General features: G+C 49.5%; 1 protein-coding gene across 2 annotated transcripts in view; it reads left to right on the top strand.

The window, feature by feature from the left end:
- The first annotated feature begins 470 nt into the window (after window positions 1-470).
- Window positions 471-13,870, top strand: part of LRRN2 (leucine rich repeat neuronal 2) — a 97,594-nt gene continuing 84,194 nt past the window's right edge. The window contains exon 1 of one of the 2 annotated variants that reach the window (XM_045017149.1): window positions 471-644. The gene's annotated coding sequence lies outside the window, so the exon portion shown is untranslated. Of the gene's footprint in view, window positions 645-4,793; window positions 4,868-13,870 lie in introns of those variants that run through there. The other variant, XM_045017153.1, reaches the window with a different exon arrangement.

The following is a 13,870-nucleotide window of genomic DNA, read 5'->3' as shown; positions in this document are numbered from 1 at the left end:
GCTGCAGTTGAGTCTTTTGATGCTCCTGCCCGTGCTGTGAGGCTCAACTCTGCCAGAAATCTGCTTGGCTCCCTGCTTCTGCCAGGCGCCTCTCGGCCTCCTAGCCCTCCGGCCCCCCTTGTTTACAAGGCAGAGCTTGCTGGCACCTCAGGGGTTAAGTGGCACAGCAGGCAGGAGCTGATTCAGGTGGGTGGCACATTGCAGTGACAGTGCTCCAGCGAGGAGGAGGAGGAGGAGGGAGGATGGAGAAAGAGGAGGAGGAGGTGGTGGGAAGCTGCTGAAAGCCAAGGAGAGTGGAGTGTGTGTGCTTACAAATGAGACGTGAGAGGGGGAAGAATGATAGTCCCTCCCTGCTGCCTCCAGATAAGTAGCTGAAGGAGAGAGAGCAGGAGAGAGAGGGAAATCGGCCAGCCATCATCTCAGAACAGAAATAAAGTGTGGGGGGGGGGGGGAGCTGGGCGGGGGGGCATAGAGCAGAAACTCCTCAGCTTTGGCTGGTCCATTACACCAGCTGCGGAGGAAACCGCAGCCCCGCATTGTCTGTCAGCTCCGGGGCTCCGTCTGAACCTGATGTGTGCATGTCCCTGTCAGGGAGCAGACAGGCAAATGACAGCGGCGCTAGGAGACCGGAGGAGAGTCCAAGGGTAAGTTGGGATCCGTCTATTTGGTGGCGGGTATTTCCAGTGCACAGAAGCCAAGGGGAGATGGGGAAAGGATGGGTGCATTCGTGGCTGCGTGGTGCGACTCTCGGCTGAGGATGGGGAAGCCTTGGCACCCAGAGTTGGGTGGTGGTTGTTTTTCCCCCAGTGCATTTCTTTCTCTCTCTCTCTCTCTCCCTCTTATTTCTAGGACAGATGCTAAATGCTGAGAGAAAAGGGGCAAGGGGTGGGGGGGAGGTGCATGGGGGGAATGCTGTGATTCCGGTGTGTTTCAGTTGTGCTAGGATGAACGGGTGAGGAAAACAAGATTGAGGCAGGTACAGATAAGGCAGTCAACGGAAAGGAAGGTTTTCTGCAGCACAGATGTTAAGGGCCTGATTCTGATCTAATTTATACTGGTGTAAATCTGGAAACTCCACTGGAATCAATGGAGCCAGGGCCAGATTCAGATCTCAATGACTGGTGTAAACCTGGAATAACCCCAGTGGAAGCAATGGAGATGCTGTGGGCTTATACCGGTGTCGGTGAGATCAGAATCCAGCCTTGAATAAGAACACCAAGAGGATGTGATCTGGCCAGGAACCAACATTTCCAGCACATTAACCCTTCTGTGGCTGAGATGAACAGAAACCAGTAAACAAGAGAAGTTAGATGTGGGAGAGAGGCTGTGTTAAATAACCTAGTCTGGTCCATTAGCCTCCTACCTCCACCCCTGCCAGCACAGAGCTCAGCTGGCAGCTGGGAGAGGGGAAAGCGGAGTAGAGCACAAGAGACTGCAAAGTAAAAAGTGATCCTCAAGCCAAAACCTGGGAGCAGCTGACGAATACAGTGGACATTGACTCTGGAATAGCACCGCAAGTGCACCCAGTGCATTTGCAAAGGGGGTCCCTGCCCTGGAGAGCGTCTGGCAGCAACAAACAAACAAAAGAACCACCCACCATCAACCCTCCAGAGCCCAGGGAACGGAAAGCCCACACAGATGGCTGGCTGTCTGTCTGCCATCCAGCACCCAGAGGGGGAAGCAGGGTGGCTAGGGCTGAAGCCCATGTGTCGGTGTTAAGCACAGAAGGGAGCAGTCTCATCAGGCTGCTGTAGCAGAGGGTTGGTTAAGCAAGCTGGGGTTGAGGATAGGGTGCCTGCTCCCCTCTCTTGCCCCGTGGTATCAGCAGGAGAAACACCAGGACAACCGATGGTGTTGGCAAAGTCTTGCTGTTTGTGTTTTTACAGCACCCTTCTCCACCACCCACATCCCATGTATACATCCACCCCCACACACACACACCCCACGCACACAGGCGCACACATACCATGCAGGCACTCGACGCCCTATACAACTCTCTCCCCATGCCGTGCTAAACATCCCAGCCCTCTTTTGATGTTTCCTGACTCCAGCCTGCCGGAGCCGTGCAGTGTATAATCAAGTGCCTAGCAAGGCTGAGCTGGGAGGTTAGGGTGAGCTCTTGTTTCTAGCAGATTGATGGGGATTTGTTTTTCCTCTGCTATTGTGTTCCATCATAGACTCCCTCCACCCCGTGCCCCCCCCCGCCGCCACCACCAGTAGCACGGCCATGGAACCCGCCCTAGTAACAGAGTGGGGGCTCAGGCTGCAGGGGAGTGGAAAGGTAGCAGCCATGCCCCCGGGTGCTCGGTGTAAATAAGGCTGCGTATAGGGTGACCACACAGCAAGTGTAAAAAATCGGGATGGGTGGGGGGTAATAGGAGCCTATATAAGAAAAAGCCCCAAATATCGGGATTGTCCCTATAAAATTGGGACATCTGGTCACCCTAGCTGTGTGATTCCAGTGTTGCTATGCTTAGCAGTGACATCAGTTGTCTTCTCCCTCCCTCTCCTCTGCTCGGAAGCCTGGACAAGAACCAGGTGCCTCCTGCTCTGCCTCTCGCTCTGTGCAGGAGCCTGGAACAAAAATGGGCTTGAAAGGTCTCAGCAAATCCCTTGCTCCCTCTAGTACCTGGCTAAGACTCCAAGCATGATAGGATTGTGCCAAGAGAAAGAGTTATGCCCTGGGGATATCAGGGGGTCCCCTCCTCGCAATGGCAAGGAGGAACTGACCAAAGGAGAGCCAAGCCCCACTGGGGGGGGAGTGCATGAGGGGTGTGGATACTAGGGATCGGGTTCTGAATGGAAGGAAAATGCCCTTTGTGCAGGAGGTCTTGAATAGGTTGGAGGCTGCAGGCCAGTGCAGATGGCCCTAGGGGATGCCCTGTGCTCAATTCCAAGGTGTGCCCTTATCCAGGACTGGAATGGGAAAGAATGATGGTGCGAGAACCTGCAGCTCCCCTTGGTCTCAGTGGGCAGCAGAGGGCGCTCAGCACCTCGAACACTCAGGCTCCTGTGCACAGCCTCCCAAAGGGCTGAGATGCCCCCGGGGGCTCAGTGGAAGGGGGTTGCACAGACGGTGCAGCAGGAATGACTGTGGGAATTTCCTTCCCTTTCACCCCCTCACAAAGCCATGCTGGCCCTGAACCAATGGGGCAGACAAGGCAGATAGTGCACAACCTTATTCCTGGGCTGGCAACTAAAGTATAAGCCCCGCGAGCTCTTCAGGGCAGGGAGTTTTGTGCTTTGGGTAGTCCCGGTCACACTCCTCGCATTTAACAAATGTTACACAAGTGGTGGTAATAATGCGTGCGAGGGCTGGGGCAGGTTCCACTTTAAATCTGAATCTGTATAAGGAGACTCGTGGGTTTGTCTGAGATTGCCAGTTCCAGTGCGCAGCCCCATGCAGCTTGCCTGGCAGCCACGAGAGGCCTGATCTGGCAGCCCAGAGGCAGGGCAAATGCCTAGCAAAGCCAGGGTGAGTTTTGCCTGCATAAAGGCTTCAGAGTCAGATCCTCTGCCTTTAAAAGATTGAGTTGATACTCACAGTAGGGTCATGAAACCAACTCTCAGGGATAGCATCACAATCCGACCTTGCTGCCTACTCCCCAGTCCCCTTCTCTGCTCAGGGGTTCAGGGAAGTCTGGATTGATCTGTCCCCTGTTCTCGGCTCCTCACTCATGGATGGGAAACACAGTCTGACCCTCTGACTTGACTCTTAGCTCCCCCCATAGTTGTGAGAGAGCCCCCCTCACCTGTCTCCTGTTCCTGACTCACCATCCCAGACCACCCCAACTGACCCCAACCCTCCAGTTCATAGAATTCCAGAAATGAAGGGCTGGAATGAACTTCCAGGTCCATCTAATTCATCTCCCTGTGCTGAGGCAGGATTCTGTACACCTAGACCGCTAATCCGGTTCTAAATAAAGGGCCTGATTCCCACTCTGTCTGCAACCTGCGCCCCCTTACAAAGCACGTGTCAAACGCTACCAACACACTGGCTTTCTGACTGTGCGGTGATGGTGTACAGGTGTGAATGCCAGCATTTTGCAACCACTCCGCGATCACTTTTGCACTAATGTAAACGGCTGCCCAAGGTGCATGGCCAGGGAGACTCTGGCCATGCACTAAATAAAAGTGCATTTATTGCTGGGGAAAGGTAGCTGACGGACAGCCCTAGAGGCAGTTATTCATCCCTAGAACAGACACAGCCTGGGATCAGCAAGGCAGGCACTATCCTCTGTGTCCAATAACTGCCCTCCTTGGAGAAGGGACATATGTGAGTCTGAAATGAGCCCAGCTAAATATCTCTGTCCGGCTATTAATCCCATTCCTTTCACCTGGGTTATTTTTGACAAGGGGATGTGTATTCCCCTACCCTTACATTTCAATCTTGCCGCTTATCTTCTCCCATAGCCATGCAACTGTAATGTAAAAACAAGGAGATTGTCTATTGCTCTCGGAGGGGCGGGGGGCTGAGCAGCGATAACGCCACCTCTCTTTATGAAGTGGCGTCATTAGAACCCTGATAAAATTCCACTCGCACAATGGAAATGAACGTGGTTTGTTGAGTAGGACCCTTTGTACCCAACCAGAACAGATCTGATCTTGTTATGCATTATGTGGCACTGAGCCACATTATCTGTCACATGCGCCCAGAGATGTGTCTCAGTCCCAGGCAGCAGTGAGATAGTTGTGAGGGCGGAGGGAGGGAAGAACTTGCACGCAGGATACAAAGCTGTACAGAGCTGCCTCTGCATTTCACTGCATGGGCACATTCAGCAGTACTGGAACCCTGTTGAGCTCCGGGTGGCATCCAGCAAGAGAGGTCTGCAGAGGAAATGAGGTCTGTAACTCTAGGCATAGCAAGGTCAGCACCTAAGTTCTCCACACGGGAAGCAGAGGAATTATCGGTTCGAGGGGAATAAAACTGGGAGTCATCAGAGGAGATTAGGAAAAGGGGAAAATTCTGTCTAAACTTCAGACGATAACTTCCGGACAATGAGATCTATTAGCCTGCATAATCAGCTCCCAGAATGAGTGGTGGAAGCCCCATTGCGTGGCACATTTAAAAGTAGGCGGGGAAGGCACTAATTCCCAGGGACAGATCCTTGGCTGGTGAAAATGGACTCAGTTCCATCTACTTCAATGGAGCAATGCTGACTTACCCCAGCTGAAGATCTGACTCATATTCCTAGGATCCCTAACTGATATAATTGTGTGTGAAATAACCCTAAGAACCAAGAATTAGCCAGAGATGGAGATGGGAGAACCTCAGAAGGCTTGGGGTTTGGTCTAGACAAGCACTTAAAAGGCTGGGTGCATCTCTGAACCTCGTGAGATTGCAAAAGTGGGCTGAGGGATTTGATTGGAGCAGCTTTTTTTAGGTTTCCCATGCTGCCTTCTCAGCTGATGACAATAGGCTATGGGACTCTTTACACATGGATAAAGTTGCCTCTGGCCTGGTGCACTAAGGGTCCCTCTTTGCCCACACCTTTCCTAGTTTGAGTCACTGTCCTCTGTTGGAGGATGGCCACTAAGCACTGACCTTGCTTGAGATTGCAGGTGATTGAAAGAGTCAGAGAGTTTCCTAGGAGGGGAATCATTGTGATCCTCATTTCTTGCATACGCGACTGACAAGTTGCATTGGGACAGACAGCTAGATAGACAGGCAAACAAAAGGATGTACTGGACATATCCCAAGAACAGCTTTACTCATGATATTCTGGCTCCTGTACTTCCAGCTGGAAGCCAGGAGTTCAGAGGCTGCCATAAAATTAAAAGGAAGTGGTGGGGAGAGAGGAGGAGATTATTCCAGTGTTTCCCAGGCTACATCTACACTACTAGCTAAGGGTGTGATCCCCAGCTCATGCAGACATACTGTCAGTAGCTTGATGAGAACTAGCATGAATGTAAGTAATAGTGTAGCCATGATAGCCCAGGCAACTGCAGCGGCAGCACAGCTCAACTGTGCTGAGTACAAACCCACCCGAATCCCATAGGCACATACTCTGCACGGCTAAGGCAGGCTGCCGCTGCAGCTAACCAGGCTACTGCAGCTCCACTACTATTTATACTTGGGCTAGCTCTCATCCAGTATGTCTGTGCAAGCTGGGGATTGCACACTAGCTCCTAGCATGGACATAGCCTCAGAAACATGGTTCAGTCTGAGTTTAGGAGGAAGCTTCCACAGTGAGGAAAGTTCTTTTCACGCAACCACAGTGGGGGAGCCAGGAGCGGCTCTAGGAATTCCGCAGCCCCAAGCAGGGCGGCGCGCCGCAGGAGGCACGCTGCCGGTCGCCGGTCCCGCGGCTGCGGGGGACCTCTTGCAGATGTGCCTGCGGAGGGTGCGCTGGTCCTGCGGCTCCGGTGGAGCATCCGCAGTCATGCCTGCGGGGGGTCCACCCGAGCCCCGGGCCCCGCGCACCCTCTGCAGTCATGCCTGCGGGAGGTCCGCTGGTCCCGCGGCTCCGGTGGACCTCCCGCAGGCATGACTGTGGAAGGTCCGCCGGAGCCGCCTGCCGGCAAAATGCCGCCCCAAGCACGTGCTTGGCGCGCTGGGGTCTGGAGCCGGCCCTGGGGGAAGCGAGGGCAGCTTCAGATCTCCATGTCCTCAGCATCTCTGTCGCACATTACTGTGTTGCGGTACCATGTTGCAAAGCTCACCTTGAGCCAGTCCCCTAGTTATGTTGGCTAGTCTTAGATGTATAGATTCCGAGGCCAGAAGGGACCACTCTGATCATCTAGTCTGACCTCCTGTATAGCAGTGGCCAGAGAACTGCCCCAAAATAGGCCCTAGAGTCACCCCTGAATGCTGCTGGTTGGACAGTTTCCTTGGAACATGGCAGTCCAGTTACACCTAGCTGACTTAATGAAGTCCATGAAACTATACCATTTTACACTGCTGAAGACCTGGCCCTGGCAGCCAGAAAGCGATCCCCGAGGGGACCATGTGAGGGGCTTGCTAATTAATTCCCTGTTTATAGAAGCTTTCTGCAACCAATCACTTTTGCAATCCAGACCTTTTGCCTGGAAACACACAGGAGATCACTATTTCGCTTGGACTCTTAGGCAATGAGGTGTGAGCCGTCAAAGCACTGATTGATGATACATCCTTCTGCCTCTTGCTCTGAGTGGGAGGTGCTAGTGACTTTCTCTGATTCTGCTAAGCAGCCTCCTGGAAATGAAATTGTCACTCTCAGGAGAAGTATCTTCCCCTATCCCTTGCATTGGAAACTGCAGGTTTCTGCCCACTTCTGGAACTGGAAACCTCCCAAAAGGAGAATAACTAGACCCTGCAAATCAAGACAATGGCTTGCAAGCTACTTCTCTGGAGTGAATTAAAACTAAAGCAAGATAAAAGTGAATGACACCAGAATGAGTGATGTCAGAAAGAGGGATAGTCTTGTGGTTAAAGCTCTGGGTGGGGACTCAGGTGAGCTGGGTTAAGACCCGAACCACTCATTCTGGTGTCATTCACTTTTATCTTGCTTTAGTTTTAATTCACTCCAGAGAAGTAGCTTGCAAGCCATTGTCTTGATTTGCAGGGTCTAGTTATTCTCCTTTTGGGAGGTTTCCAGTTCCAGAAGTGGGCAGAAACCTGCAGTTTCCAATGCAAGGGATAGGGGAAGATACTTCTCCTGAGAGTGACAATTTCATTTCCAGGAGGCTGCTTAGCAGAATCAGAGAAAGTCACTGGCACCTCCCACTCAGAGCAAGAGGCAGAAGGATGTATCATCAATCAGTGCTTTGACGGCTCACGGCTCACTTCCTGTCTCACTTTTGGCCAGTCACATGGAATCAGATTTTCAAACGTGCTCAGCAGCACTGGCACTTTAATCACTCTGTGCCTCAGTTTCCCATCTGTAAAATGGAGATAATCCTTCCTGTCTCCAGCTCTTTGTACATTTTTGTACATCATGTTTATTTAGACTGTAAACTCTCTTGGTCAGAGTTGTTCTATGTACAGCCCCTAGCACAATGGGCACTAGATTTCAACTGGGGCCTCTGGCTGCTACAGTAAGAGAAATCCTGGCTCATACTGGTCCTCTCAGAGAAAATCCAGGTGAGTTTGTGGACAAGGATGTGTCAGAGATGCAGACAGAGGTTGGAGTTTGCTGGGGTGAGTTGGTGTGATGGGAAGCACAGTTAGGCACATGGAGATTCAGAAGTTCTTGCTTCTCTTCTGTTTTAAGGATTGATCCCTGCCCTTGGACTTTGGACGCACACAGTATACATCCCTAAAAAAAAAAAACTATGGGTGCAACTTGCAAAGCCACCTAGGGGATTTGGATGCCCAATTCTCAGGGACAATTAAAATAATCTAGACCCCTAGGTATCCCCCACACAGTGCCCCCTGGCTCCACTCCCATGACACAGCCCTGCCCCCCTGCGGGTGGTAGTAGGCTGATGAACGGGGAAGTTCACACTTCTTGGAGCTATTATTTCAGGCTGTATGGACTCAGGCAGGCAGGTGTCAGGCCATGCAGGCTTCCTCCTTTACCTCAGCCAATGTAGTTCAGTCCTAACCTGCAGCACTCCTCCTTTTCAAGTAAGGGTCGTACACACATACCTGACCTTCTGCAAGCCCTGCTTTTCCAGTAATAGATCACCACACACATTCTCCAGTGCACCTCAGTCCAAACCTCTGCAGTTCCCTTTTGGGGCTCCCATAGCCCTGTCAGTGCACTTCAGGCACCCCCTGATACATCCTGCAATGTTGCATCCTTCCAGCATCTTGCCAACGCATCCTGATCTTGTACACCCCTGCTTTCCAGCCCTGAGTCCTTCCCACGACGCTCCCGGATGCTGCAGAACAGCCCTGCGGTTTGAATGCCTCCTGTGCATCCCAGCCCTCACATTTTTTTCAGAGCAAAGAAAATGAGTTGAGAGAGAGAGAGAGAGAGCGCGCTGTTTAAAAGCCTGAAGCTGTTCCAGGGCATCAATCAGTGTATAGGTAGTAAAATATATGTGCAGGTTTGGAGATTGTTGATGGGGTAGAGTATTTTGCGATAAATATATTTATTGCTGGTTTTGTAAAAGGCTGTTCCAATGAATGGGTTTTAGTAAGGCAATAAATGGTCAAGAAAATTGCTCCGATCGCATCTCAGAGCATCTAAAACCATTAAGTCTATGGGGGTCCTGCAAGCCGCTCTGACTTCCACTTCTCCCAAGGGGAAAGGCCGGGGCCAGCAGGGATCTAGGTGGGAAGGTGTGTTGCTGCTTATATGAGGCTGACGTTTACATTATAAAAGCAGCTCCAACAGAGATGGAGGGCCCATGATGCTTGGTGCTGTTCATGCACAGAGTGAGAGACAGTTCCTACCCCAAAGAGCTTGCAGTCTAAATAACCAATTGGAGGGAGGGAAAACAGAGGCAAAGAGAGGTGACTTGGATTGCCCATGATCACACTGCCAAGCTGGGAATAAAGCCCAGGTTTCCCGACTCCTGGTCCTGTGCCCTATCCACTGGCCACGCTGCTTCTCTTGACCCCTATGGCCCTCAAAAGTTTGTATGCTTGCTCATTTGTGAGCAACAACTTCTCTCCATCTCAGCGTCAGCCGTCATGAGTCACTGCTCCAAGACAATTGTGACATTTCCAGAGCTCCTAATCCCCGCTGAGCTTGATGGCAGGGGTGCTGGAACAATTTTGATAGTAGGGGTGCTGCTGACAGAAACCATGGAAACCATGTATGTGTTTTTTGTTATTACTACTGCAAGCCAGGCGGTGCAGCAGCACCCCTAGTTCCAGCACCTTGCTTGATGGCATCCCCTGCCTTGATTGGGAGCATTTCAGAAATAAAGGGCCTGATTCTGCTCTCCCTTGCACTGGCATAATTCAGGAGTTGCTCCTGATGCCTATTGATGCCAGTAGAATTACCCCAGCATGAAACTTGTGCAAGCAAAAGAAGAATCAGGCCCAACAGATCCAAACCTGCTGCTCATACTCACTTGGGATGAAATTCAGCTCTGTGCAGAGCAGCCAGCCCAATGTCTACTATGCCCCACTTGAGTCCCCTTGAATATAGACCACTGCACATGGGTGAATTTCACCTTCTAGCCATAGGGCATCTGGGATAAGGGGTAGGCAGATAGTGCAGATATCTCCCTCCAGATGTTCATACAGATTTTCAAATGAATTCAGTTCAGCTGTGTTCATGCCTAATGCCTTTCCATGAGTATTCCAGCCAACGAGTTTACTGGCAGGAATGTTTGTAAGGGAATCCTGAAGAATATTTCTAGAAAGAGTTCTGATTTTTTACTCACAGTTATATGCAGGGGAAACCTGATTCTAAAGAGTTATGTCCATCCAGTCAGGGAAACAGCAGCATGCCCTGTGGCCTGTTGTGGCCTATAAAAACAGCTTGAATTTCAGATATCAAGCACTCACTGTGAACTGTTTGCAAACAAGGTGTGGAGCAAGAATTATGTGCAGAATCTGTTTGGTGAGTAAGTCTGAATAACAAATAAATATGGGAAAGTTGGGATCTGTTCCCAGACAATTCACAAAGGGCTTAATTGGAACATAAGTGGTGCTTAGGGCTTATGCTGGCTCTGCGCAGTGGGTGCATTTCACCCAAACAGGAAAAAGAGACAAACTTAGTCAATACATTACTCATGTTGAATTATTTATTCACCAACTCTACTCAGAACTAAAGCTATTTCCCCCTCTAGCACTCTGGTATCCTTTGACCCCATATAGACTCTAGTGGTGCTCATTAGGTTAAGAGACTATCCCAGGTTCTGTTATAAAACTATTTTGTGGAGTTTATAACCAGCCATAAAAATTCTCTCCAAGATTCAAGTTGGCACACAAGGTCTGAGCTTGAATGTTGTTGTTTTCCCTTTTCTGTTGACAAAATGTGAGTTGTTTGTTTTAAAATTCAAGCAGAGGAAATTATTTTATACTAAAAAGAGTCTTTTGTGCGTCTGTGAAAAACTTAATATCACCTGCTTTGATTTTTTTTAAAAGCCTTAGTAAAGCATCTATCTCCAACATGGGGCATTTTAACAAATCTTCTCCCAAAGCTAGGAAGAGAACTCAGGTTTCCTGATTCCACTCACCTGTTCTAACCAGGAAGACACACTGCCTCACAAAACCAGGAATAGAAAACAGGATCCTCACTCCTGTGTCCTAACTGATAAGCCACATTCCCTCACATACAAAAAGAACCCAGGAGTCCAGACTTCCAGTTCTAATTAGTAGATCACATTCTTCCCAGAGAAGACTAGACCCCAGGAGTCCTGCTTCCCAATCCTCTGCTCTAACTACTAAATGAAAGGAACAAGGAAAAGAACCCAGGAGTCCTGAGTCCCTGTCCGCAGTTTTTTGTTTTGTTTTTTTTTTAATATACAGGTGGGAGAGACAGTAACTGCCTGTGTGCATTCCAGTGCTCAGGTAGCATTGCAGTAAAGCCTAGGATATGCAATGAATGATCTCTTCAATACACACCTCAGAGCAGAATGAGGCCCCATCTAAAACGTTTGAGAGGAATAAGGAGCTTGGGATGCTCCATTGTGACACTGCTGGGTTTTACACAGTCTCTCACTGCCACCATAGTAAGCCAGAAAGGCTCCAAAGGGCTATCATGCAAACGATCCCCAGATTACACTGGAGTGTCATATTTCACCACTGAGATTTTTTTTATTGTTCTTTCCTTTTTATTAAACTGCCATTTAAATAAGACAAAGAGATTTCAATGACACTCTCCAGACATCTTTATGGCTTTTTAATTTTTTTGTTGGTCCCTCTTTGTTTGTAACCCCCCGCTCCCACCTCCTGGGAAGCACAACAAATAATCCTCCTCCCCATCCCTTAGATATTGACTGAACTTGTCCCTTTCCATTTGACAAACACTGAATTTTCTCCCGTGTTGTTTTCTGTTTTTAATGGAAGTTAAATGAAGAAGGCTGTTTATGTTTAAAAGTGATAACTTATGCCCCAAATATCTCTCTGTTTATCCACCCGCACCAACGAAGCTGCTAGTGCTGCAATGTGAGAAATAGCAGTGATTGCTTCGGTGCTGGTACAGAGCAGCAGGAAAGCTGCAAATGGTGGAGGGTTTTTTTTAGGAAGGGGGTGGGGGGTTATACATAAATAGGTTTTCTTTTTAAAATTGCTGGTAAATTTAAGTGAGAGGGAAAACACAAGCTAAACTATATCTAAGTAACATTGGTTGTTAATAATGGGATATGCTTCCTTTCACTTCTAGATAGGGCTGCAAAAGCAGGGTTTGCTCAGGCAAAATTTCCAATACAGGTCAATGAAAGTGTCGCCTGAGTAAGATGGGGTCTTACTCTGGCGACACTTACCCCTGCAGGACAGGGTCCCTAGTGAGTAAGGATTGGATGCTGGTTGGTGCTCCCGGAGAGATGGTTTGATGGCCATGTCTGGCTAGAGCGAGCACAACATGGATGGACAGATGAATAGCGGGACGTATGTATCATTGGAGTGACTCTGGAGTTACACTAGTGTCAGTGACAGCAGGGTCAGGCTCGATTTGTGTACAGTATGCACAGCCCAATGCAATTTTGTTGTGCATAGGGCCCTTCATACAAAGTCTTCCTTACAAAGTTGCTGTGGATAACCTATTTACAGAGTTAAGTCGCTTTAAAAAGCCAAGGGGAAGAGAAGTGAAGGGCCAGACACAAAGGAGGGTAGAGATGTTGCTCCAGCTCCCTGTGGCCTGAGTCTTCCATCTGCACCGTCCTACAGAACAGCAGACGCAATCTGTTTTGTCTTAGTGCACTCGACGGGTCTGATTCGCCCTTGCCTGCCCCTTATGCAGTCATTTATCTCAGTGCAATTTGGGGGTGACGCATGCCCATTCTGATATGGCAGGCACCATGTTGTGTCCCACTTTACACTGATGTAAACTGTTATCGTTATCTGTATTACTGTAGCGCCCAGCCATGGACTACTAGACCCCACGTGCTAGGCGCTGTACAAACACAGAACAAAGACAGTCCCTGCCCCAAAAAGCTTACTGCAGAAGTTATAGGACAATGGATAATAAGTCCCTGCTCACAGGTGCAAGAAGAAGCCCGGCGAGAGACTGTGCCTGGCAGAGGCACCATGCCCTCTGTGATCCTGGGAAGGGTGGCTACAGCTCTGCACCTCCTCTCCTCCCCTCAAAGCCTGTGGTGTAGACAGCTCTGTACAGATTCAGATACTATTGCATTAACTTTTGTGATGTGTTTTCTGTGGGGCCAGAGCCTCAGATGGTGCAAACCAGTATAGTTCCATTGCCTTCAATGAACATGAGAGGCTTCGTGCTTCTAATGAAAATCTGAAAGAACTAATTACACAAACAAGCACCCAGGCTATCAGGGTGAAAGTGATGTCTATAAATCAGAGACAAACTGAATGATATTTTTGAAAGCCACGTGCAGCGTCAGAACCAGCTGTGGGTAGTGTGTCCATTGGCACGGGGAAGTGGAAAGTATCAGGTGTGCATGATTGCAGACAGCTCACAAGAGACCAAGGCCATGGCCAGCAGGAAATGTCCAATTCCCATAGGAGGTGAAAGAGAGGGAAGTGACTTCTCCTGCTAGTACAACAGAAAGAATCCATGCTGGTAGGTACAGTAAGCCAGATCCTCAGCTGGTGTAGGTTGGCATAGCGCCATTGGCTACAGGGGAAATTCTGAACTGAGATCCCCAATTGGTGTAAATCAAGGTAGCTCCATCCTAGCTCATCCTTGATGAAATTCTAGCCCCACTGAGGTAAATAGCAAAACTTTGCTTCACTTCACTGAGGCCAGAATTTTACCCCCTGTGTCTGATGACTTCACTACAACTATGCTGCCTTACACCAGCTAAGATTCTGGCCCAATATTTTCAGGGAACATTATTGTATCCTAGTGACAGCTAG

Source organism: Mauremys mutica, chromosome 4 (assembly GCF_020497125.1).
Source record: "Mauremys mutica isolate MM-2020 ecotype Southern chromosome 4, ASM2049712v1, whole genome shotgun sequence".
Lineage (NCBI taxonomy): Eukaryota > Metazoa > Chordata > Testudines > Geoemydidae > Mauremys > Mauremys mutica.
This window is presented reverse-complemented; position numbering and strand designations above follow the sequence as displayed.